Raw genomic sequence first — 25386 nt, 5'->3', positions numbered from 1 at the left:
AGGCAGATAGTGAGAGAACGAGGCAGAGACAGAGAGAACGAGGCAGAGACAGAGAGAACGAGGCAGATAGAGAGAGAACGAGGCAGAGACAGAGAGAACGAGGCAGAGACAGAGAGAACGAGGCAGATACAGAGAGAACGAGGCAGAGACAGAGAGAACGAGGCAGAGACAGAGAGAACGAGGCAGAGACAGAGAGAACGAGGCAGATAGTGAGAGAACGAGGCAGAGACAGAGAGAACGAGGCAGAGACAGAGAGAACGAGGCAGAGACAGAGAGAACGAGGCAGAGACAGAGAGAACGAGGCAGATAGAGAGAGAACGAGGCAGAGGCAGAGAGAACGAGGCAGAGACAGAGAGAACGAGGCAGAGACAGAGAGAACGAGGCAGATAGTGAGAGAACGAGGCAGAGACAGAGAGAACGAGGCAGAGACAGAGAGAACGAGGCAGAGACAGAGAGAACGAGGCAGGGATAGAGAGAACGAGGCAGATATAGAGAGAACGAGGCAGAGACAGAGAGAACGAGGCAGAGACAGAGAGAACGAGGCAGGGATAGAGAGAACGAGGCAGAGACAGAGAGAACGAGGCAGAGACGGAGAGAACGAGGCAGAGACAGAGAGAACGAGGCAGGGACAGAGAGAACGAGGCAGAGACAGAGAGAACGAGGCAGGGACAGAGAGAACGAGGCAGGGACAGAGAGAACGAGGCAGAGACAGAGAGAACGAGGCAGAGACGGAGAGAACGAGGCAGAGACAGAGAGAACGAGGCAGAGACGGAGAGAACGAGGCAGAGAGACAGAGAGAACGAGGCAGAGAGACAGAGAGAACGAGGCAGGGACAGAGAGAACGAGGCAGAGACAGAGAGAACGAGGCAGAGACAGAGAGAACGAGGCAGGGACAGAGAGAACGAGGCAGAGACGGAGAGAACGAGGCAGAGACGGAGAGAACGAGGCAGAGACGGAGAGAACGAGGCAGAGAGACAGAGAGAACGAGGCAGAGAGACAGAGAGAACGAGGCAGAGACGGAGAGAACGAGGCAGAGAGACAGAGAGAACGAGGCAGGGACAGAGAGAACGAGGCAGGGACAGAGAGAACGAGGCAGAGACAGAGAGAACGAGGCAGAGACGGAGAGAACGAGGCAGAGACAGAGAGAACGAGGCATAGATGGAGAGAACGAGGCAGAGAGACAGAGAGAACGAGGCAGAGACAGAGAGAACGAGGCAGGGACAGAGAGAACGAGGCAGGGACAGAGAGAACGAGGCAGCGACAGAGAGAACGAGGCAGAGACGGAGAGAACGAGGCAGAGAGACAGAGAGAACGAGGCAGGGACAGAGAGAACGAGGCAGAGACAGAGAGAACGAGGCAGGGACAGAGAGAACGAGGCAGAGACAGAGAGAACGAGGCAGAGAGACAGAGAGAACGAGGCAGAGAGACAGAGAGAACGAGGCAGAGACAGAGAGAACGAGGCAGAGACAGAGAGAACGAGGCAGAGACAGAGAGAACGAGGCAGAGACGGAGAGAACGAGGCAGAGACGGAGAGAACGAGGCAGAGACAGAGAGAACGAGGCAGAGACGGAGAGAACGAGGCAGAGACGGAGAGAACGAGGCAGAGACAGAGAGAACGAGGCAGAGACGGAGAAAACGAGGCAGAGAGACAGAGAGAACGAGGCAGGGACAGAGAGAACGAGGCAGGGACAGAGAGAACGAGGCAGAGACAGATAGAACGAGGCAGAGACAGAGAGAACGAGGCAGGGACGGAGAGAACGAGGCAGAGACGGAGAGAACGAGACAGGGACGGTGAGAACGAGGCAGAGACGGAGAGAACGAGGCAAAGACGGAGAGAACGAGGCAAAGACGGAGAGAACGAGGCAGAGACTGAGAGAACGAGGCAGAGACAGAGAGAACGAGGCAGAGACAGAGAGAACGAGGCAGGGACAGAGAGAACGAGGCAGAGACAGAGAGAACGAGGCAGAAACAGAGAGAACGAAGCAGATATAGAGAGAACAAGGCAGAGACAGAGAGAGCGAGGCAGAGACAGAGAGAACGAGGCAGAGACAGAGAGAACAAGGCAGAGACAGAGAGAACGAGGCAGAGACAGAGAGAACGAGGCAGGGACAGAGAGAACGAGGCAGAAACAGAGAGAACGAGGCAGAGACAGAGAGAACAAGGCAGAGACAGAGAGAACGAGGCAGAGACAGAGAGAACGAGGCAGAGACAGAGAGAACGAGGCAGAGACAGAGAGAACGAGGCAGTGACAGAGAGAACGAGGCAGAAACAGAGAGAACGAAGCAGATATAGAGAGAACGAGGCAGAGACAGAGAGAACAAGGCAGAGACGGAGAGAACGAGGCAGAGACGGAGAGAACGAGGCAGAGAGACAGAGAGAACGAGGCAGAGAGACAGAGAGAACGAGGCAGGGACAGAGAGAACGAGGCAGAGACAGAGAGAACGAGGCAGAGACAGAGAGAACGAGGCAGAGACAGAGAGAACGAGGCAGAGACAGAGAGAACGAGGCAGAGACGGAGAGAACGAGGCAGAGACGGAGAGAACGAGGCAGAGAGACAGAGAGAACGACGCAGGGACAGAGAGAACGAGGCAGAGACAGAGAGAACGAGGCAGAGACGGAGAGAACGAGGCAGAGAGACAGAGAGAACGAGGCAGAGACAGAGAGAACGAGGCAGGGACAGAGAGAACGAGGCAGGGACAGAGAGAACGAGGCAGAGACAGAGAGAACGAGGCAGAGACAGAGAGAACGAGGCAGAGACAGAGAGAACGAGGCAGAGACAGAGAGAACGAGGCAGGGACAGAGAGAACGAGGCAGAAACAGAGAGAACGAAGCAGATATAGAGAGAACGAGGCAGGGACAGAGAGAACGAGGCAGAGACGGAGAGAACGAAGCAGATATAGAGAGAACGAGGCAGAGACAGAGAGAACGAGGCAGAGACGGAGAGAACGAGGCAGAGACGGAGAGAACGAGGCAGAGACGGAGAGAACGAGGCAGAGACGGAGAGAACGAGGCAGAGACGGAGAGAACGAGGCAGAGAGACAGAGAGAACGAGGCAGAGAGACAGAGAGAACGAGGCAGGGACAGGGAGAACGAGGCAGAGACAGAGAGAACGAGGAAGAGACAGAGAGAACGAGGCAGAGACAGAGAGAACGAGGCAGAGACGGAGAGAACGAGGCAGAGACGGAGAGAACGAGGCAGAGACGGAGAGAACGAGGCAGAGACGGAGAGAACGAGGCAGAGACAGAGAGAACGAGGCAGAGACGGAGAGAACGAGGCAGAGAGACAGAGAGAACGAGGCAGGGACAGAGAGAACGAGGCAGAGACAGAGAGAACGAGGCAGAGACAGAGAGAACGAGGCAGGGACAGAGAGAACGAGGCAGAGACGGAGAGAACGAGGCAGAGACGGAGAGAACGAGGCAGAGACGGAGAGAACGAGGCAGAGACGGAGAGAACGAGGCAGGGACAGAGAGAACGAGGCAGAGACAGAGAGAACGAGGCAGAAACAGAGAGAACGAAGCAGAGACAGAGAGAACGAGGCAGAGACAGAGAGAACGAGGCAGAGACAGAGAGAACGAGGCAGAAACAGAGAGAACGAAACAGATATCGAGAGAACGAGGCAGAGACAGAGAGAACGAGGCAGAGACGGAGAGAACGAGGCAGAGACGGAGAGAACGAGGCAGAGACGGAGAGAACGAGGCAGAGAGACAGAGAGAACGAGGCAGAGAGACAGAGAGAACGAGGCAGGGACAGAGAGAACGATGCAGAGACAGAGAGAACGAGGCAGAGACAGAGAGAACGAGGCAGGGACAGAGAGAACGAGGCAGAGACAGAGAGAACGAGGCAGAGAGACAGAGAGAACGAGGCAGAGAGACAGAGAGAACGAGGCAGGGACAGAGAGAACGAGGCAGAGACAGAGAGAACGAGGCAGGGACAGAGAGAACGAGGCAGGGACAGAGAGAACGAGGCAGAGACAGAGAGAACGAGGCAGAGACAGAGAGAACGAGGCAGGGACAGAGAGAACGAGGCAGAGACAGAGAGAACGAGGCAGAGACAGAGAGAACGAGGCAGGGACAGAGAGAACGAGGCAGGGACAGAGAGAACGAAGCAGATATAGAGAGAACGAGGCAGAGACAGAGAGAACAAGGCAGAGAGACAGAGAGAACGAGGCAGAGAGACAGAGAGAACGAGGCAGGGACAGAGAGAACGAGGCAGAGACAGAGAGAACGAGGCAGAGACAGAGAGAACGAGGCAGGGACAGAGAGAACGAGGCAGAGACGGAGAGAACGAGGCAGAGACGGAGAGAACGAGGCAGAGACGGAGAGAACGAGGCAGAGACGGAGAGAACGAGGCAGAGAGACGGAGAGAACGAGGCAGAGAGACAGAGAGAACGAGGCAGAGACGGAGAGAACGAGGCAGAGAGACAGAGAGAACGAGGCAGAGACAGAGAGAACGAGGCAGGGACAGAGAGAACGAGGCAGGGACAGAGAGAACGAGGCAGAGACAGAGAGAACGAGGCAGAGACGGAGAGAACGAGGCAGAGACAGAGAGAACGAGGCATAGACAGAGAGAACGAGGCAGAGAGACAGAGAGAACGAGGCAGAGACAGAGAGAACGAGGCAGGGACAGAGAGAACGAGGCAGGGACAGAGAGAACGAGGCAGAGACAGAGAGAACGAGGCAGAGACAGAGAGAACGAGGCAGAGAGACAGAGAGAACGAGGCAGAGACAGAGAGAACGAGGCAGAGACAGAGAGAACGAGGTATGGACAGAGAGAACGAGGTATGGACAGAGAGAACGAGGCAGAGACAGAGAGAACGAGGCAGAGACGGAGAGAACGAGGCAGAGAGACAGAGAGAACGAGGCAGAGACAGAGAGAACGAGGCAGGGACAGAGAGAACGAGGCAGGGACAGAGAGAACGAGGCAGGGACAGAGAGAACGAGGCAGAGACAGAGAGAACGAGGCAGAGAGACAGAGAGAACTAGGCAGGGACAGAGAGAACGAGGCAGAGACAGAGAGAACGAGGCAGGGACAGAGAGAACGAGGCAGCGACAGAGAGAACGAGGCAGAGACGGAGAGAACGAGGCAGAGAGACAGAGAGAACGAGGCAGGGACAGAGAGAACGAGGCAGAGACAGAGAGAACGAGGCAGGGACAGAGAGAACGAGGCAGAGACAGAGAGAACGAGGCAGAAACAGAGAGAACGAAGCAGATATAGAGAGAACAAGGCAGAGACAGAGAGAACGAGGCAGAGACGGAGAGAACGAGGCAGAGACGGAGAGAACGAGGCAGAGACGGAGAGAACGAGGCAGAGACGGAGAGAACGAGGCAGAGAGACAGAGAGAACGAGGCAGAGAGACAGAGAGAACGAGGCAGGGACAGGGAGAACGAGGCAGAGACAGAGAGAACGAGGCAGAGACAGAGAGAACGAGGCAGAGACAGAGAGAACGAGGCAGAGACGGAGAGAACGAGGCAGAGACGGAGAGAACGAGGCAGAGACGGAGAGAACGAGGCAGAGACGGAGAGAACGAGGCAGAGAGACGGAGAGAACGACGCAGGGACAGAGAGAACGAGGCAGAGACGGAGAGAACGAGGCAGAGAGACAGAGAGAACGAGGCAGGGACAGAGAGAACGAGGCAGAGACAGAGAGAACGAGGCAGAGATAGAGAGAACGAGGCAGGGACAGAGAGAACGAGGCAGAGACGGAGAGAACGAGGCAGAGACGGAGAGAACGAGGCAGAGACGGAGAGAACGAGGCAGAGACGGAGAGAACGAGGCAGAGACAGAGAGAACGAGGCAGAGACAGAGAGAACGAGGCAGGGACAGAGAGAACGAGGCAGAGACAGAGAGAACGAGGCAGAAACAGAGAGAACGAAGCAGAGACAGAGAGAACGAGGCAGAGACAGAGAGAACGAGGCAGAGACAGAGAGAACGAGGCAGAAACAGAGAGAACGAAACAGATATCGAGAGAACGAGGCAGAGACAGAGAGAACGAGGCAGAGACGGAGAGAACGAGGCAGAGACGGAGAGAACGAGGCAGAGACGGAGAGAACGAGGCAGAGAGACAGAGAGAACGAGGCAGAGAGACAGAGAGAACGAGGCAGGGACAGAGAGAACGAGGCAGAGACAGAGAGAACGAGGCAGAGACAGAGAGAACGAGGCAGGGACAGAGAGAACGAGGCAGAGACAGAGAGAACGAGGCAGAGAGACAGAGAGAACGAGGCAGAGAGACAGAGAGAACGAGGCAGGGACAGAGAGAACGAGGCAGAGACAGAGAGAACGAGGCAGAGACAGAGAGAACGAGGCAGGGACAGAGAGAACGAGGCAGGGACAGAGAGAACGAGGCAGAGACAGAGAGAACGAGGCAGAGACAGAGAGAACGAGGCAGAGACAGAGAGAACGAGGCAGGGACAGAGAGAACGAGGCAGAGACAGAGAGAACGAGGCAGGGACAGAGAGAACGAGGCAGGGACAGAGAGAACGAAGCAGATATAGAGAGAACGAGGCAGAGACAGAGAGAACAAGGCAGAGACAGAGAGAACGAGGCAGAGACGGAGAGAACGAGGCAGAGACGGAGAGAACGAGGCAGAGACAGAGAGAACGAGGCAGAGACGGAGAGAACGAGGCAGAGAGACAGAGAGAACGAGGCAGAGACAGAGAGAACGAGGCAGAGACGGAGAGAACGAGGCAGAGAGACAGAGAGAACGAGGCAGAGACAGAGAGAACGAGGCAGGGACAGAGAGAACGAGGCAGGGACAGAGAGAACGAGGCAGAGACAGAGAGAACGAGGCAGAGACGGAGAGAACGAGGCAGAGACAGAGAGAACGAGGCATAGACGGAGAGAACGAGGCAGAGAGACAGAGAGAACGAGGCAGAGACAGAGAGAACGAGGCAGGGACAGAGAGAACGAGGCAGGGACAGAGAGAACGAGGCAGAGACAGAGAGAACGAGGCAGAGACAGAGAGAACGAGGCAGGGACAGAGAGAACGAGGCAGAGAGACAGAGAGAACGAGGCAGAGACAGAGAGAACGAGGCAGAGACAGAGAGAACGAGGTATGGACAGAGAGAACGAGGCAGAGACAGAGAGAACGAGGCAGAGACGGAGAGAACGAGGCAGAGAGACAGAGAGAACGAGGCAGAGACAGAGAGAACGAGGCAGGGACAGAGAGAACGAGGCAGGGACAGAGAGAACGAGGCAGAGACAGAGAGAACGAGGCAGAGAGACAGAGAGAACTAGGCAGGGACAGAGAGAACGAGGCAGAGACAGAGAGAACGAGGCAGGGACAGAGAGAACGAGGCAGCGACAGAGAGAACGAGGCAGAGACGGAGAGAACGAGGCAGAGAGACAGAGAGAACGAGGCAGGGACAGAGAGAACGAGGCAGAGACAGAGAGAACGAGGCAGGGACAGAGAGAACGAGGCAGAGACAGAGAGAACGAGGCAGAGAGACAGAGAGAACGAGGCAGAGAGACAGAGAGAACGAGGCAGAGACGGAGAGAACGAGGCAGAGACAGAGAGAACGAGGCAGAGACTGAGAGAACGAGGCAGAGACAGAGAGAACGAGGCAGAGAGACAGAGAGAACGAGGCAGAGACGGAGAGAACGAGGCAGAGACGGAGAGAACGAGGCAGAGACAGTGAGAACGAGGCAGAGACAGAGAGAACGAGGCAGAGACGGAGAGAACGAGGCAGAGACGGAGAGAACGAGGCAGAGACAGAGAGAACGAGGCAGAGACGGAGAGAACGAGGCAGAGAGACAGAGAGAACGAGGCAGGGACAGAGAGAACGAGGCAGGGACAGAGAGAACGAGGCAGAGAGACAGAGAGAACGAGGCAGGGACAGAGAGAACGAGGCAGGGACAGAGAGAACGAGGCAGAGACAGAGAGAACGAGGCAGAGACAGAGAGAACGAGGCAGGGACGGAGAGAACGAGGCAGAGACGGAGAGAACGAGGCAGAGACGGAGAGAACGAGACAGGGACGGTGAGAACGAGGCAGAGACAGAGAGAACGAGGCAGAGACGGAGAGAACGAGGCAGAGACGGAGAGAACGAGGCAAAGACGGAGAGAACGAGGCAGAGACTGAGAGAACGAGGCAGAGACAGAGAGAACGAGGCAGAGACAGAGAGAACGAGGCAGGGACAGAGAGAACGAGGCAGAGACAGAGAGAACGAGGCAGAAACAGAGAGAACGAAGCAGATATAGAGAGAACAAGGCAGAGACAGAGAGAGCGAGGCAGAGACAGAGAGAACGAGGCAGAGACAGAGAGAACGAGGCAGAGACAGAGAGAACGAGGCAGAGACAGAGAGAACGAGGCAGAGACGGAGAGAACGAGGCAGAGACGGAGAGAACGAGGCAGAGAGACAGAGAGAACGACGCAGGGACAGAGAGAACGAGGCAGAGACAGAGAGAACGAGGCAGAGACGGAGAGAACGAGGCAGAGAGACAGAGAGAACGAGGCAGGGACAGAGAGAACGAGGCAGGGACAGAGAGAACAAGGCAGAGACAGAGAGAACGAGGCAGAGACAGAGAGAACGAGGCAGAGACGGAGAGAACGAGGCAGAGACAGAGAGAACGAGGCAGGGACAGAGAGAACGAGGCAGAAACAGAGAGAACGAAGCAGATATAGAGAGAACGAGGCAGAGACAGAGAGAACGAGGCAGAGACGGAGAGAACGAGGCAGAGACGGAGAGAACGAGGCAGAGACGGAGAGAACGAGGCAGAGAGACAGAGAGAACGAGGCAGAGACAGAGAGAACGAGGCAGAGACAGAGAGAACGAGGCAGAGACGGAGAGAACGAGGCAGAGACGGAGAGAACGAGGCAGAGAGACAGAGAGAACGACGCAGGGACAGAGAGAACGAGGCAGAGACAGAGAGAACGAGGCAGAGACGGAGAGAACGAGGCAGAGAGACAGAGAGAACGAGGCAGGGACAGAGAGAACGAGGCAGGGACAGAGAGAACGAGGCAGGGACAGAGAGAACGAGGCAGAGACAGAGAGAACGAGGCAGAGACAGAGAGAACGAGGCAGAGACGGAGAGAACGAGGCAGAGACGGAGAGAACGAGGCAGAGACGGAGAGAACGAGGCAAAGACGGAGAGAACGAGGCAGAGACAGAGAGAACGAGGCAGGGACAGAGAGAACGAGGCAGAGACAGAGAGAACGAGGCAGAAACAGAGAGAACGAAGCAGAGACAGAGAGAACGAGGCAGAGACAGAGAGAACGAGGCAGAGACAGAGAGAACGAGGCAGAAACAGAGAGAACGAAACAGATAACGAGGGAACGAGGCAGAGACAGAGAGAACGAGGCAGAGACGGAGAGAACGAGGCAGAGACGGAGAGAACGAGGCAGAGACGGAGAGAACGAGGCAGAGAGACAGAGAGAACGAGGCAGAGAGACAGAGAGAACGAGGCAGGGACAGAGAGAACGAGGCAGAGACAGAGAGAACGAGGCAGGGACAGAGAGAACGAGGCAGAGACAGAGAGAACGAGGCAGAGAGACAGAGAGAACGAGGCAGAGAGACAGAGAGAACGAGGCAGGGACAGAGAGAACGAGGCAGAGACAGAGAGAACGAGGCAGAGACAGAGAGAACGAGGCAGGGACAGAGAGAACGAGGCAGGGACAGAGAGAACGAGGCAGAGACAGAGAGAACGAGGCAGGGACAGAGAGAACGAGGCAGGGACAGAGAGAACGAGGCAGAGACAGAGAGAACGAGGCAGAGACGGAGAGAACGAGGCAGAGAGACAGAGAGAACGAGGCAGAGAGACAGAGAGAACGAGGCAGAGACGGAGAGAACGAGGCAGAGAGACAGAGAGAACGAGGCAGAGACAGAGAGAACGAGGCAGAGACGGAGAGAACGAGGCAGAGACAGAGAGAACGAGGCATAGACGGAGAGAACGAGGCAGAGAGACAGAGAGAACGAGGCAGAGACAGAGAGAACGAGGCAGGGACAGAGAGAACGAGGCAGAGACAGAGAGAACGAGGCAGAGACAGAGAGAACGAGGCAGAGACAGAGAGAACGAGGCAGAGACGGAGAGAACGAGGCAGAGACGGAGAGAACGAGGCAGAGAGACAGAGAGAAAGAGGCAGGGACAGAGAGAACGAGGCAGAGACAGAGAGAACGAGGCAGAGACGGAGAGAACGAGGCAGAGAGACAGAGAGAACGAGGCAGGGACAGAGAGAACGAGGCAGAGACAGAGAGAACGAGGCAGGGACAGAGAGAACGAGGCAGAGACGGAGAGAACGAGGCAGAGACGGAGAGAACGAGGCAGGGACGGTGAGAACGAGGCAGAGACGGAGAGAACGAGGCAGAGACGGAGAGAACGAGGCAGAGACGGACAGAACGAGGCAAAGACGGACAGAACGAGGCAAAGACGGAGAGAACGAGGCAGAGACAGAGAGAACGAGGCAGAGACAGAGAGAACGAGGCAGGGACAGAGAGAACGATGCAGAGACAGAGAGAACGAGGCAGAGACAGAGAGAACGAGGCAGAAACAGAGAGAACGAAGCAGATATAGAGAGAACGAGGCAGAGACAGAGAGAACGAGGCAGGGACAGAGAGAACGAGGCAGAGACAGAGAGAACGAGGCAGCGACAGAGAGAACGAGGCAGAGACGGAGAGAACGAGGCAGAGACGGAGAGAACGAGGCAGAGACGGAGAGAACGAGGCAGAGAGACAGAGAGAACGAGGCAGAGAGACAGAGAGAACGAGGCAGAGACGGAGAGAACGAGGCAGAGAGACAGAGAGAACGAGGCAAAGACAGAGAGAACGAGGCAGGGACAGAGAGAACGAGGCAGAGACGGAGAGAACGAGGCAGAGAGACAGAGAGAACGAGGCAAAGACAGAGAGAACGAGGCAGGGACAGAGAGAACGAGGCAGAGACAGAGAGAACGAGGCAGAGACAGAGAGAACGAGGCAGAGACGGAGAGAACGAGGCATAGACGGAGAGAACGAGGCAGAGAGACAGAGAGAACGAGGCAGGGACAGAGAGAACGAGGCAGAGACAGAGAGAACGAGGCAGAGACAGAGAGAACGAGGCAGAGACAGAGAGAACGAGGCAGGGACAGAGAGAACGAGGCAGAGACAGAGAGAACGAGGCAGAGACGGAGAGAACGAGGCAGAGACGGAGAGAACGAGGCAGAGAGACAGAGAGAACGAGGCAGGGACAGAGAGAACGAGGCAGAGACGGAGAGAACGAGGCAGAGAGACAGAGAGAACGAGGCAGGGACAGAGAGAACGAGGCAGAGACAGAGAACGAGGCAGAGACAGAGAAAACGAGGCAGGGACAGAGAGAACGAGGCAGAGACGGAGAGAACGAGGCAGGGACGGAGAGAACGCGGCAGAGACGGAGAGAACGAGGCAGAGACGGAGAGAACGAGGCAGAGACGGAGAGAACGAGGCAGAGACAGAGAGAACGAGGCAGGGACAGAGAGAACGAGGCAGAGACAGAGAGAACGAGGCAGAAACAGAGAGAACGAAGCAGGGACAGAGAGAACGAGGCAGAGACAGAGAGAACGAGGCAGCGACAGAGAGAACGAGGCAGGGACAGAGAGAACGAGGCAGAGACAGAGAGAACGAGGCAGAGACGGAGAGAACGAGGCAGAGACAGAGAGAACGAGGCAGAGACAGAGAGAACGAGGCTGGGACAGAGAGAACGAGGCAGAGACAGAGAGAACGAGGCAGCGACAGAGAGAACGAGGCAGCGACAGAGAGAACGAGGCAGGGACAGAGAGAACGAGGCAGAGACAGAGAGAACGAGGCAGAGACGGAGAGAACGAGGCAGAGACGGAGAGAACGAGGCAGAGACGGAGAGAACGAGGCAGAGACGGAGAGAACGAGGCAGAGACGGAGAGAACGAGGCAGAGAGACAGAGAGTACGAGGCAGAGAGACAGAGAGAACGAGGCAGAGACGGAGAGAACGAGGCAGAGAGACAGAGAGAACGAGGCAGAGACAGAGAGAACGAGGCAGGGACAGAGAGAACGAGGCAGGGACAGAGAGAACGAGGCAGAGACGGAGAGAACGAGGCAGAGACGGAGAGAACGAGGCAGAGACGGAGAGAACGAGGCAGAGAGACAGAGAGAACGATGCAGGGACAGAGAGAACGAGGCAGAGACAGAGAGAACGAGGCAGAGACGGAGAGAACGAGGCAGAGAGACAGAGAGAACGAGGCAGAGACAGAGAGAACGAGGCAGGGACAGAGAGAACGAGGCAGGGACAGAGAGAACGAGGCAGAGACAGAGAGAACAAGGCAGAGACAGAGAGAACGAGGCAGAGACAGAGAGAACGAGGCAGAGACGGAGAGAACGAGGCAGAGACAGAGAGAACGAGGCAGGGACAGAGAGAACGAGGCAGAAACAGAGAGAACAAAGCAGATATAGAGAGAACGAGGCAGAGACAGAGAGAACGAGGCAGAGACGGAGAGAACGAGGCAGAGACGTAGAGAACGAGGCAGAGACGGAGAGAACGAGGCAGAGACGGAGAGAACGAGGCAGAGAGACAGAGAGAACGAGGCAGAGAGACAGAGAGAACGAGGCAGGGACAGAGAGAACGAGGCAGAGACAGAGAGAACGAGGCAGAGACAGAGAGAACGAGGCAGAGACAGAGAGAACGAGGCAGAGACGGAGAGAACGAGGCAGAGACGGAGAGAACGAGGCAGAGACGGAGAGAACGAGGCAGAGAGACAGAGAGAAAGAGGCAGGGACAGAGAGAACGAGGCAGAGACAGAGAGAACGAGGCAGAGACGGAGAGAACGAGGCAGAGAGACAGAGAGAACGAGGCAGAGACAGAGAGAACGAGGCAGGGACAGAGAGAACGAGGCAGGGACGGAGAGAACGAGGCAGGGACGGTGAGAACGAGGCAGAGACGGAGAGAACGAGGCAGAGACGGAGAGAACGAGGCAGAGACGGACAGAACGAGGCAAAGACGGAGAGAACGAGGCAGAGACAGAGAGAACGAGGCAGAGACAGAGAGAACGAGGCAGGGACAGAGAGAACGATGCAGAGACAGAGAGAACGAGGCAGAGACAGAGAGAACGAGGCAGAAACAGAGAGAACGAAGCAGATATAGAGAGAACGAGGCAGAGACAGAGAGAACGAGGCAGGGACAGAGAGAACGAGGCAGAGACAGAGAGAACGAGGCAGCGACAGAGAGAACGAGGCAGAGACGGAGAGAACGAGGCAGAGACGGAGAGAACGAGGCAGAGACGGAGAGAACGAGGCAGAGAGACAGAGAGAACGAGGCAGAGAGACAGAGAGAACGAGGCAGAGACGGAGAGAACGAGGCAGAGAGACAGAGAGAACGAGGCAAAGACAGAGAGAACGAGGCAGAGACAGAGAGAACGAGGCAGGGACAGAGAGAACGAGGCAGAGACAGAGAGAACGAGGCAGCGACAGAGAGAACGAGGCAGAGACAGAGAGAACGAGGCAGAGACGGAGAGAACGAGGCAGAGACAGAGAGAACGAGGCATAGACGGAGAGAACGAGGCAGAGAGACAGAGAGAACGAGGCAGGGACAGAGAGAACGAGGCAGAGACAGAGAGAACGAGGCAGAGACAGAGAGAACGAGGCAGGGACAGAGAGAACGAGGCAGGGACAGAGAGAACGAGGCAGAGACAGAGAGAACGAGGCAGAGACAGAGAGAACGAGGCAGAGACGGAGAGAACGAGGCAGAGACGGAGAGAACGAGGCAGGGACAGAGAGAACGAGGCAGAGACGGAGAGAACGAGGCAGAGAGACAGAGAGAACGAGGCAGGGACAGAGAGAACGAGGCAGAGACAGAGAACGAGGCAGAGACAGAGAGAACGAGGCAGAGACGGAGAGAACGAGGCAGAGACGGAGAGAACGAGGCAGGGACGGAGAGAACGAGGCAGAGACGGAGAGAACGAGGCAGAGACGGAGAGAACGAGGCAGAGACAGAGAGAACGAGGCAGAGACAGAGAGAACGAGGCTGGGGCAGAGAGAACGAGGCAGAGACAGAGAGAACGAGGCAGCGACAGAGAGAACGAGGCAGGGACAGAGAGAACGAGGCAGAGACAGAGAGAACGAGGCAGAGACGGAGAGAACGAGGCAGAGACGGAGAGAACGAGGCAGAGACGGAGAGAACGAGGCAGAGACGGAGAGAACGAGGCAGAGAGACAGAGAGTACGAGGCAGAGAGACAGAGAGAACGAGGCAGAGACGGAGAGAACGAGGCAGAGAGACAGAGAGAACGAGGCAGAGACAGAGAGAACGAGGCAGGGACAGAGAGAACGAGGCAGGGACAGAGAGAACGAGGCAGAGACAGAGAGAACGAGGCAGAGACAGAGAGAACGAGGCAGAGACGGAGAGAACGAGGCAGAGACGGAGAGAACGAGGCAGAGACGGAGAGAACGAGGCAGAGAGACAGAGAGAACGACGCAGGGACAGAGAGAACGAGGCAGAGACAGAGAGAACGAGGCAGAGACGGAGAGAACGAGGCAGAGAGACAGAGAGAACGAGGCAGGGACAGAGAGAACGAGGCAGGGACAGAGAGAACGAGGCAGGGACAGAGAGAACGAGGCAGAGACAGAGAGAACGAGGCAGAGACAGAGAGAACGAGGCAGAGACGGAGAGAACGAGGCAGAGACAGAGAGAACGAGGCAGAAACAGAGAGAACGAAGCAGATATAGAGAGAACGAGGCAGAGACAGAGAGAACGAGGCAGAGACGGAGAGAACGAGGCAGAGACGGAGAGAACGAGGCAGAGACGGAGAGAACGAGGCAGAGAGACAGAGAGAACGAGGCAGAGAGACAGAGAGAACGAGGCAGGGACAGAGAGAACGAGGCAGAGACAGAGAGAACGAGGCAGAGATAGAGAGAATGAGGCAGAGACAGAGAGAACGAGGCAGAGACAGAGAGAACGAGGCAGAGACGGAGAGAACGAGGCAGAGACGGAGAGAACGAGGCAGAGACGGAGAGAACGAGGCAGAGAGACAGAGAGAACGACGCAGGGACAGAGAGAACGAGGCAGAGACAGAGAGAACGAGGCAGAGACGGAGAGAACGAGGCAGAGAGACAGAGAGAACGAGGCAGGGACAGAGAGAACGAGGCAGAGACAGAGAGAACGAGGCAGAGACAGAGAGAACGAGGCAGGGACAGAGAGAACGAGGCAGAGACGGAGAGAACGAGGCAGAGACGGAGAGAACGAGGCAGAGACGGAGAGAACGAGGCAAAGACGGAGAGAACGAGGCAGAGACTGAGAGAACGAGGCAGAGACAGAGAGAACGAGGCAGAGACAGAGAGAACGAGGCAGGGACAGAGAGAACGAGGCAGAGACAGAGAGAACGAGGCAGAGACAGAGAGAACGAAGCAGAGACAGAGAGAACGAGGCAGAGACAGAGAGAACGAGGCAGAGACAGAGAGAACGAGGCAGAAACAGAGAGAACGAAACAGATATCGAGAGAACGAGGCAGAGACAGAGAGAACGAGGCAGAGACGGAGAGAACGAGGCAGAGACGGAGAGAACGAGGCAGAGACGGAGAGAACGAGGCAGAGAGACAGAGAGAACGAGGCAGAGAGACAGAGAGAACGAGGCAGGGACAGAGAGAACGAGGCAGAGACAGAGAGAACGAGGCAGGGACAGAGAGAACGAAGCAGAGACAGAGAGAACGAGGCAGAGAGACAGAGAGAACGAGGCAGAGAGACAGAGAGAACGAGGCAGGGACAGAGAGAACGAGGCAGAGACAGAGAGAACGAGGCAGAGACAGAGAGAACGAGGCAGGGACAGAGAGAACGAGGCAGGGACAGAGAGAACGAAGCAGATATAGAGAGAACGAGGCAGAGACAGAGAGAACGAGGCAGAGACAGAGAGAACGAGGCAGAGACGGAGAGAACGAGGCAGAGACAGAGAGAACGAGGCAGAGACGGAGAGAACGAGGCAGAGAGACAGAGAGAACGAGGCAGAGAGACAGAGAGAACGAGGCAGAGACAGAGAGAACGAGGCAGAGACAGAGAGAACGAGGCAGAGACAGAGAGAACGAGGCAGAGACAGAGAGAACGAGGCAGAGACGGAGAGAACGAGGCAGAGAGACAGAGAGAACGACGCAGGGACAGAGAGAACGAGGCAGAGACAGAGAGAACGAGGCAGAGACGGAGAGAACGAGGCAGAGACGGAGAGAACGAGGCAGAGAGACAGAGAGAACGAGGCAGGGACAGAGAGAACGAGGCAGGGACAGAGAGAACGAGGCAGGGACAGAGAGAACGAGGCAGAGACAGAGAGAACAAGGCAGAGACAGAGAGAACGAGGCAGAGACAGAGAGAACGAGGCAGAGACGGAGAGAACGAGGCAGAGACAGAGAGAACGAGGCAGGGACAGAGAGAACGAGGCAGAAACAGAGAGAACGAAGCAGATATAGAGAGAACGAGGCAGAGACAGAGAGAACGAGGCAGAGACGGAGAGAACGAGGCAGAGACGGAGAGAACGAGGCAGAGACGGAGAGAACGAGGCAGAGAGACAGAGAGAACGAGGCAGAGAGACAGAGAGAACGAGGCAGGAACAGAGAGAACGAGGCAGAGACAGAGAGAACGAGGCAGAGACAGAGAGAACGAGGCAGAGACGGAGAGAACGAGGCAGAGACGGAGAGAACGAGGCAGAGAGACAGAGAGAACGACGCAGGGACAGAGAGAACGAGGCAGAGATAGAGAGAACGAGGCAGAGACGGAGAGAACGAGGCAGAGAGACAGAGAGAACGAGGCAGGGACAGAGAGAACGAGGCAGGGACAGAGAGAACGAGGCAGGGACAGAGAGAACGAGGCAGAGACAGAGAGAACGAGGCAGAGACAGAGAGAACGAGGCAGGGACAGAGAGAACGAGGCAGGGACAGAGAGAACGAGGCAGAGACAGAGAGAACGAGGCAGAGACAGAGAGAACGAGGCAGAGACAGAGAGAACGAGGCAGAAACAGAGAGAACGAAGCAGAGACAGAGAGAACGAGGCAGAGACAGAGAGAACGAGGCAGAGACAGAGAGAACGAGGCAGAAACAGAGAGAACGAAACAGATATCGAGAGAACGAGGCAGAGACAGAGAGAACGAGGCAGAGACGGAGAGAACGAGGCAGAGACGGAGAGAACGAGGCAGAGACGGAGAGAACGAGGCAGAGAGACAGAGAGAACGAGGCAGAGAGACAGAGAGAACGAGGCAGGGACAGAGAGAACGAGGCAGAGACAGAGAGAACGAGGCAGAGACAGTGAGAACGAGGCAGGGACAGAGAGAACGAAGCAGAGACAGAGAGAACGAGGCAGAGAGACAGAGAGAACGAGGCAGAGAGACAGAGAGAACGAGGCAGGGACAGAGAGAACGAGGCAGAGACAGAGAGAACGAGGCAGAGACAGAGAGAACGAGGCAGGGACAGAGAGAACGAGGCAGGGACAGAGAGAACGAAGCAGATATAGAGAGAACGAGGCAGAGACAGAGAGAACGAGGCAGAGACAGAGAGAACGAGGCAGAGACGGAGAGAACGAGGCAGAGACAGAGAGAACGAGGCAGAGACGGAGAGAACGAGGCAGAGAGACAGAGAGAACGAGGCAGAGAGACAGAGAGAACGAGGCAGAGACAGAGAGAACGAGGCAGAGACAGAGAGAACGAGGCAGAGAGACAGAGAGAACGACGCAGGGACAGAGAGAACGAGGCAGAGATAGAGAGAACGAGGCAGAGACAGAGAGAACGAGGCAGGGACAGAGAGAACGAGGCAGAGACAGAGAGAACGAGGCAGAGACAGAGAGAACGAGGCAGGGACAGAGAGAACGAGGCAGAGACGGAGAGAACGAGGCAGAGACGGAGAGAACGAGGCAGAGACGGAGAGAACGAGGCAGAGACGGAGAGAACGAGGCAAAGACGGAGAGAACGAGGCAGAGACTGAGAGAACGAGGCAGAGACAGAGAGAACGAGGCAGAGACAGAGAGAACGAGGCAGGGACAGAGAGAACGAGGCAGAGACAGAGAGAACGAGGCAGAAACAGAGAGAACGAAGCAGAGACAGAGAGAACGAGGCAGAGACAGAGAGAACGAGGCAGAGACAGAGAGAACGAGGCAGAAACAGAGAGAACGAAACAGATATCGAGAGAACGAGGCAGAGACAGAGAGAACGAGGCAGAGACGGAGAGAACGAGGCAGAGACGGAGAGAACGAGGCAGAGACGGAGAGAACGAGGCAGAGAGACAGAGAGAACGAGGCAGAGAGACAGAGAGAACGAGGCAGGGACAGAGAGAACGAGGCAGAGACAGAGAGAACGAGGCAGAGACAGAGAGAACGAGGCAGGGACAGAGAGAACGAGGCAGAGAGACAGAGAGAACGAGGCAGAGAGACAGAGAGAACGAGGCAGGGACAGAGAGAACGAGGCAGAGACAGAGAGAACGAGGCAGAGACAGAGAGAACGAGGCAGGGACAGAGAGAACGAGGCAGGGACAGAGAGAACGAAGCAGATATAGAGAGAACGAGGCAGAGACAGAGAGAACGAGGCAGAGACAGAGAGAACGAGGCAGAGACGGAGAGAACGAGGCAGAGACAGAGAGAACGAGGCAGAGACGGAGAGAACGAGGCAGAGAGACAGAGAGAACGAGGCAGAGAGACAGAGAGAACGAGGCAGAGACAGAGAGAACGAGGCAGAGACAGAGAGAACGAGGCAGAGACAGAGAGAACGAGGCAGAGACAGAGAGAACGAGGCAGAGACGGAGAGAACGAGGCAGAGAGACAGAGAGAACGACGCAGGGACAGAGAGAACGAGGCAGAGACAGAGAGAACGAGGCAGAGACGGAGAGAACGAGGCAGAGACGGAGAGAACGAGGCAGAGAGACAGAGAGAACGAGGCAGGGACAGAGAGAACGAGGCAGGGACAGAGAGAACGAGGCAGGGACAGAGAGAACGAGGCAGAGACAGAGAGAACAAGGCAGAGACAGAGAGAACGAGGCAGAGACAGAGAGAACAAGGCAGAGACGGAGAGAACGAGGCAGAGACGGAGAGAACGAGGCAGGGACAGAGAGAACGAGGCAGAAACAGAGAGAACGAAGCAGATATAGAGAGAACGAGGCAGAGACAGAGAGAACGAGGCAGAGACGGAGAGAACGAGGCAGAGACGGAGAGAACGAGGCAGAGACGGAGAGAACGAGGCAGAGAGACAGAGAGAACGAGGCAGAGAGACAGAGAGAACGAGGCAGGGACAGAGAGAACGAGGCAGAGACAGAGAGAACGAGGCAGAGACAGAGAGAACGAGGCAGAGACAGAGAGAACGAGGCAGAGACAGAGAGAACGAGGCAGAGACGGAGAGAACGAGGCAGAGACGGAGAGAACGAGGCAGAGAGACAGAGAGAACGACGCAGGGACAGAGAGAACGAGGCAGAGATAGAGAGAACGAGGCAGAGACGGAGAGAACGAGGCAGAGAGACAGAGAGAACGAGGCAGGGACAGAGAGAACGAGGCAGGGACAGAGAGAACGAGGCAGGGACAGAGAGAACGAGGCAGGGACAGAGAGAACGAGGCAGAGACAGAGAGAACGAGGCAGAGACAGAGAGAACGAGGCAGAGACAGAGAGAACGAGGCAGGGACAGAGAGAACGAGGCAGAGACGGAGAGAACGAGGCAGAGACGGAGAGAACGAGGCAGAGACGGAGAGAACGAGGCAGAGACGGAGAGAACGAGGCAAAGACAGAGAGAACGAGGCAGAGACAGAGAGAACGAGGCAGGGACAGAGAGAACGAGGCAGAGACAGAGAGAACGAGGCAGAAACAGAGAGAACGAAGCAGAGACAGAGAGAACGAGGCAGAGACAGAGAGAACGAGGCAGAGACAGAGAGAACGAGGCAGAAACAGAGAGAACGAAACAGATATCGAGGGAACGAGGCAGAGACAGAGAGAACGAGGCAGAGACGGAGAGAACGAGGCAGAGACGGAGAGAACGAGGCAGAGACGGAGAGAACGAGGCAGAGAGACAGAGAGAACGAGGCAGAGAGACAGAGAGAACGAGGCAGGGACAGAGAGAACGAGGCAGAGACAGAGAGAACGAGGCAGAGACAGAGAGAACGAGGCAGAAACAGAGAGAACGAAACAGATATCGAGGGAACGAGGCAGAGACAGAGAGAACGAGGCAGAGAGACAGAGAGAACGAGGCAGAGACGGAGAGAACGAGGCAGAGACGGAGAGAACGAGGCAGAGAGACAGAGAGAACGAGGCAGAGAGACAGAGAGAACGAGGCAGGGACAGAGAGAACGAGGCAGAGACAGAGAGAACGAGGCAGAGACAGAGAGAACGAGGCAGGGACAGAGAGAACGAGGCAGAGACAGAGAGAACGAGGCAGAGAGACAGAGAGAACGAGGCAGAGAGACAGAGAGAACGAGGCAGGGACAGAGAGAACGAGGCAGAGACAGAGAGAACGAGGCAGAGACAGAGAGAACGAGGCAGGGACAGAGAGAACGAGGCAGGGACAGAGAGAACGAGGCAGAGACAGAGAGAACGAGGCAGAGACAGAGAGAACGAGGCAGAGACAGAGAGAACGAGGCAGAGACGGAGAGAACGAGGCAGAGAGACGGAGAGAACGAGGCAGAGAGACAGAGAGAACGAGGCAGAGAGACAGAGAGAACGAGGCAGAGACGGAGAGAACGAGGCAGAGAGACAGAGAGAACGAGGCAGAGACAGAGAGAACGAGGCAGGGACAGAGAGAACGAGGCAGGGACAGAGAGAACGAGGCAGGGACAGAGAGAACGAGGCAGGGACAGAGAGAACGAGGCAGAGACGGAGAGAACGAGGCAGAGACAGAGAGAACGAGGCATAGACGGAGAGAACGAGGCAGAGAGACAGAGAGAACGAGGCAGAGACAGAGAGAACGAGGCAGGGACAGAGAGAACGAGGCAGAGACAGAGAGAACGAGGCAGAGACAGAGAGAACGAGGCAGAGACAGAGAGAACGAGGCAGAGACGGAGAGAACGAGGCAGAGACGGAGAGAACGAGGCAGAGAGACAGAGAGAAAGAGGCAGGGACAGAGAGAACGAGGCAGAGACAGAGAGAACGAGGCAGAGACGGAGAGAACGAGGCAGAGAGACAGAGAGAACGAGGCAGGGACAGAGAGAACGAGGCAGAGACAGAGAGAACGAGGCAGAGACAGAGAGAACGAGGCAGGGACAGAGAGAACGAGGCAGAGACGGAGAGAACGAGGCAGGGACGGTGAGAACGAGGCAGAGACGGAGAGAACGAGGCAGAGACGGAGAGAACGAGGCAAAGACGGAGAGAACGAGGCAGAGACAGAGAGAACGAGGCAGAGACAGAGAGAACGAGGCAGGGACAGAGAGAACGATGCAGAGACAGAGAGAACGAGGCAGAGACAGAGAGAACGAGGCAGAAACAGAGAGAACGAAGCAGATATAGAGAGAACGAGGCAGAGACAGAGAGAACGAGGCAGGGACAGAGAGAACGAGGCAGAGACAGAGAGAACGAGGCAGCGACAGAGAGAACGAGGCAGGGACAGAGAGAACGAGGCAGAGACGGAGAGAACGAGGCAGAGACGGAGAGAACGAGGCAGAGACGGAGAGAACGAGGCAGAGACGGAGAGAACGAGGCAGAGAGACAGAGAGAACGAGGCAGAGAGACAGAGAGAACGAGGCAGAGACGGAGAGAACGAGGCAGAGAGACAGAGAGAACGAGGCAAAGACAGAGAGAACGAGGCAGGGACAGAGAGAACGAGGCAGAGACAGAGAGAACGAGGCAGAGACAGAGAGAACGAGGCAGAGACGGAGAGAACGAGGCAGAGACAGAGAGAACGAGGCAGAGAGACAGAGAGAACGAGGCAGGGACAGAGAGAACGAGGCAGGGACAGAGAGAACGAGGCAGAGACAGAGAGAACGAGGCAGAGACAGAGAGAACGAGGCAGAGACAGAGAGAACGAGGCAGGGACAGAGAGAACGAGGCAGAGACAGAGAGAACGAGGCAGAGACAGAGAGAACGAGGCAGGGACAGAGAGAACGAGGCAGGGACAGAGAGAACGAGGCAGAGACAGAGAGAACGAGGCAGAGACGGAGAGAACGAGGCAGAGAGACAGAGAGAACGAGGCAGGGACAGAGAGAACGAGGCAGAGACGGAGAGAACGAGGCAGAGAGACAGAGAGAACGAGGCAGGGACAGAGAGAACGAGGCAGAGACAGAGAACGAGGCAGAGACAGAGAGAACGAGGCAGGGACAGAGAGAACGAGGCAGAGACGGAGAGAACGAGGCAGAGACGGAGAGAACGAGGCAGGGACGGAGAGAACGAGGCAGAGACGGAGAGAACGAGGCAGAGACGGAGAGAACGAGGCAGAGACGGAGAGAACGAGGCAGAGACAGAGAGAACGAGGCAGAGACAGAGAGAACGAAGCAGGGACAGAGAGAACGAGGCAGAGACAGAGAGAACGAGGCAGCGACAGAGAGAACGAGGCAGGGACAGAGAGAACGAGGCAGAGACAGAGAGAACGAGGCAGAGACGGAGAGAACGAGGCAGAGACAGAGAGAACGAGGCAGAGACAGATAGAACGAGGCTGGGACAGAGAGAACGAGGCAGAGACAGAGAGAACGAGGCAGCGACAGAGAGAACGAGGCAGGGACAGAGAGAACGAGGCAGAGACAGAGAGAACGAGGCAGAGACGGAGAGAACGAGGCAGAGACGGAGAGAACGAGGCAGAGACGGAGAGAACGAGGCAGAGAGACAGAGAGTACGAGGCAGAGAGACAGAGAGAACGAGGCAGAGACAGAGAGAACGAGGCAGGGACAGAGAGAACGAGGCAGGGACAGAGAGAACGAGGCAGAGACGGAGAGAACGAGGCAGAGACGGAGAGAACGAGGCAAAGACGGAGAGAACGAGGCAGAGAGACGGAGAGAACGAGGCAGAGAGACAGAGAGAACGAGGCAGAGACAGAGAGAACGAGGCAGGGACAGAGAGAACGAGGCAGAGACAGAGAGAACGAGGCAGAGACAGAGAGAACGAGGCAGAGACAGAGAGAACGAGGCAGGGACAGAGTGAACGAGGCAGAGAGACAGAGAGAACGAGGCAGAGACAGAGAGAACGAGGCAGAGACAGAGAGAACGAGTTATGGACAGAGAGAACGAGGCAGAGACAGAGAGAACGAGGCAGAGACGGAGAGAACGAGGCAGAGAGACAGAGAGAACGAGGCAGAGACAGAGAGAACGAGGCAGAGAGACAGAGTGAACGAGGCAGAGACGGAGAGAACGAGGCAGAGACAGAGTGAACGAGGCAGAGACGGAGAGAACGAGGCAGAGACAGAGAGAACGAGGCAGAGACAGAGAGAACGAGTTATGGACAGAGAGAACGAGGCAGAGACAGAGAGAACGAGGCAGAGACGGAGAGAATGAGGCAGAGAGACAGAGAGAACGAGGCAGAGACAGAGAGAACGAGGCAGCGACAGAGAGAACGAGGCAGCGACAGAGAGAACGAGGCAGAGACAGAGAGAACGAGGCAGAGAGACAGAGAGAACGAGGCAGAGACGGAGAGAACGAGGCAGAGACAGAGAGAACGAGGCAGAGACAGAGAGAACGAGGCAGAGACGGAGAGAACGAGGCAGAGACAGAGAGAACGAGGCAGAGAGACAGAGAGAACGAGGCAGAGACGGAGAGAACGAGGCAGAGACGGCGAGAACGAGGCAGAGACAGAGAGAACGAGGCAGAGACAGAGAGAACGAGGCAGAGACGGAGAGAACGAGGCAGAGACGGAGAGAACGAGGCAGAGACGGCGAGAACGAGGCAGAGACGGCGAGAACGAGGCAGAGACGGAGAGAACGAGGCAGAGACGGAGAGAACGAGGCAGAGACGGAGAGAACGAGGCAGAGACGGAGAGAACGAGGCAGGGACAGAGAGAACGAGGCAGAGACAGAGAGAACGAGGCAGAGACGGAGAGAACGAGGCAGAGACAGAGAGAACGAGGCAGAGACGGAGAGAACGAGGCAGAGAGACAGAGAGAACGAGGCAGGGACAGAGAGAACGAGGCAGGGACAGAGAGAACGAGGCAGAGACAGAGAGAACGAGGCAGGGACGGAGAGAACGAGGCAGAGACGGAGAGAACGAGGCAGAGACGGAGAGAACGAGGCAGAGACGGAGAGAACGAGGCAGAGACGGAGAGAACGAGGCAGAGAGACAGAGAGAACAAAGCAGAGACAGAGAGAACGAGGCAGATATAGAGAGAACGAGGCATATAGAGAGAACGAGGCAGATAGAGAGAACGAGGCAGAGACAGAGAGAACGAAGCAGAGACAGAGAGAACGAGGCAGAGACGGAGAGAACGAGGCAGAGACGGAGAGAACGAGGCAGAGAGACAGAGAGAACGAGGCAGGGACAGAGAGAACGAGGCAGGGACAGAGAGAACGAGGCAGAGACAGAGAGAACGAGGCAGGGACGGAGAGAACGAGGCAGAGACGGAGAGAACGAGGCAGAGACGGAGAGAACGAGGCAGAGACGGAGAGAACGAGGCAGAGACGGAGAGAACGAGGCAGAGACGGAGAGAACGAGGCAGAGAGACAGAGAGAACAAAGCAGAGACAGAGAGAACGAGGCAGATATAGAGAGAACGAGGCATATAGAGAGAACGAGGCATATAGAGAGAACGAGGCAGATAGAGAGAACGAGGCAGAGACAGAGAGAACGAAGCAGAGACAGAGAGAACGAGGCAGAGACAGAGAGAACGAGGCAGAGACAGAGAGAACGAAGCAGAGACAGAGAGAACGAGGCAGGGACAGAGAGAACGAGGCAGAGACAGTGAGAACGAGGCAGAGACAGAGAGAACGAGGCAGAGACAGTGAGAACGAGGCAGATATAGAGAGAACGAGGCAGATAGAGAGAACGAGGCAGAGACAGAGAGAACGAGACAGAGACAGTGAGAACGAGGCAGATATAGAGAGAACGAGGCAGATAGAGAGAACGAGGCAGAGACAGAGAGAACGAGGCAGAGGCAGAGAGAACGAGGCAGAGACAGTGAGAACGAGGCAGAGACAGTGAGAACGAGGCAGAGACAGAGAGAACGAGGCAGAGACAGAGAGAACGAGGCAGGTACAGAGTGAGACGGAGGAACAGCAAGTAAATGCAGAAAACTGTGGAAAAACACAGAGAAAACAGACAGGCAAAAACGCATTAGGAATAACAGAGAGACAGACAAACAAAAAAGGCAGGTAAAGACAGGGAAAGCACAGAGATAGGAACAGAAATAGGAAAGGAAAAAGGGACAGAGAGAAAACACATAGACAGAGAGAAAACACAGGGACAGGCAGAAAGCACAGGAGACAGGCAGAAAGCACAGGAGACAGAATAACAGAGAGAGCAAAACACAGATAAAACAACACAAAGGCATAAAAAGCAGAGAAAGACTGAAAAACAAATACAGAGAAAGAAACCGAGAGACAGAGGCAGAAAGGGACAGATACAGAAAAT

General features: G+C 56.1%; 1 protein-coding gene across 1 annotated transcript in view; it reads right to left on the bottom strand.

The window, feature by feature from the left end:
- The window catches only part of LOC137306119 (glutamate receptor ionotropic, kainate 5-like), a gene marked incomplete at its 3' end in the record, with an annotated part of 564706 nt that overhangs the window by 151750 nt on the left and 387570 nt on the right, over nt 1-25386 (bottom strand). The window lies entirely within an intron of this gene.

This window comes from Heptranchias perlo, chromosome 42, assembly GCF_035084215.1.
Source record: "Heptranchias perlo isolate sHepPer1 chromosome 42, sHepPer1.hap1, whole genome shotgun sequence".
NCBI lineage: Eukaryota > Metazoa > Chordata > Chondrichthyes > Hexanchiformes > Hexanchidae > Heptranchias > Heptranchias perlo.
Note: the sequence above shows the minus strand (reverse complement) of the source record. Positions and strands in the feature narration are given on the sequence as shown.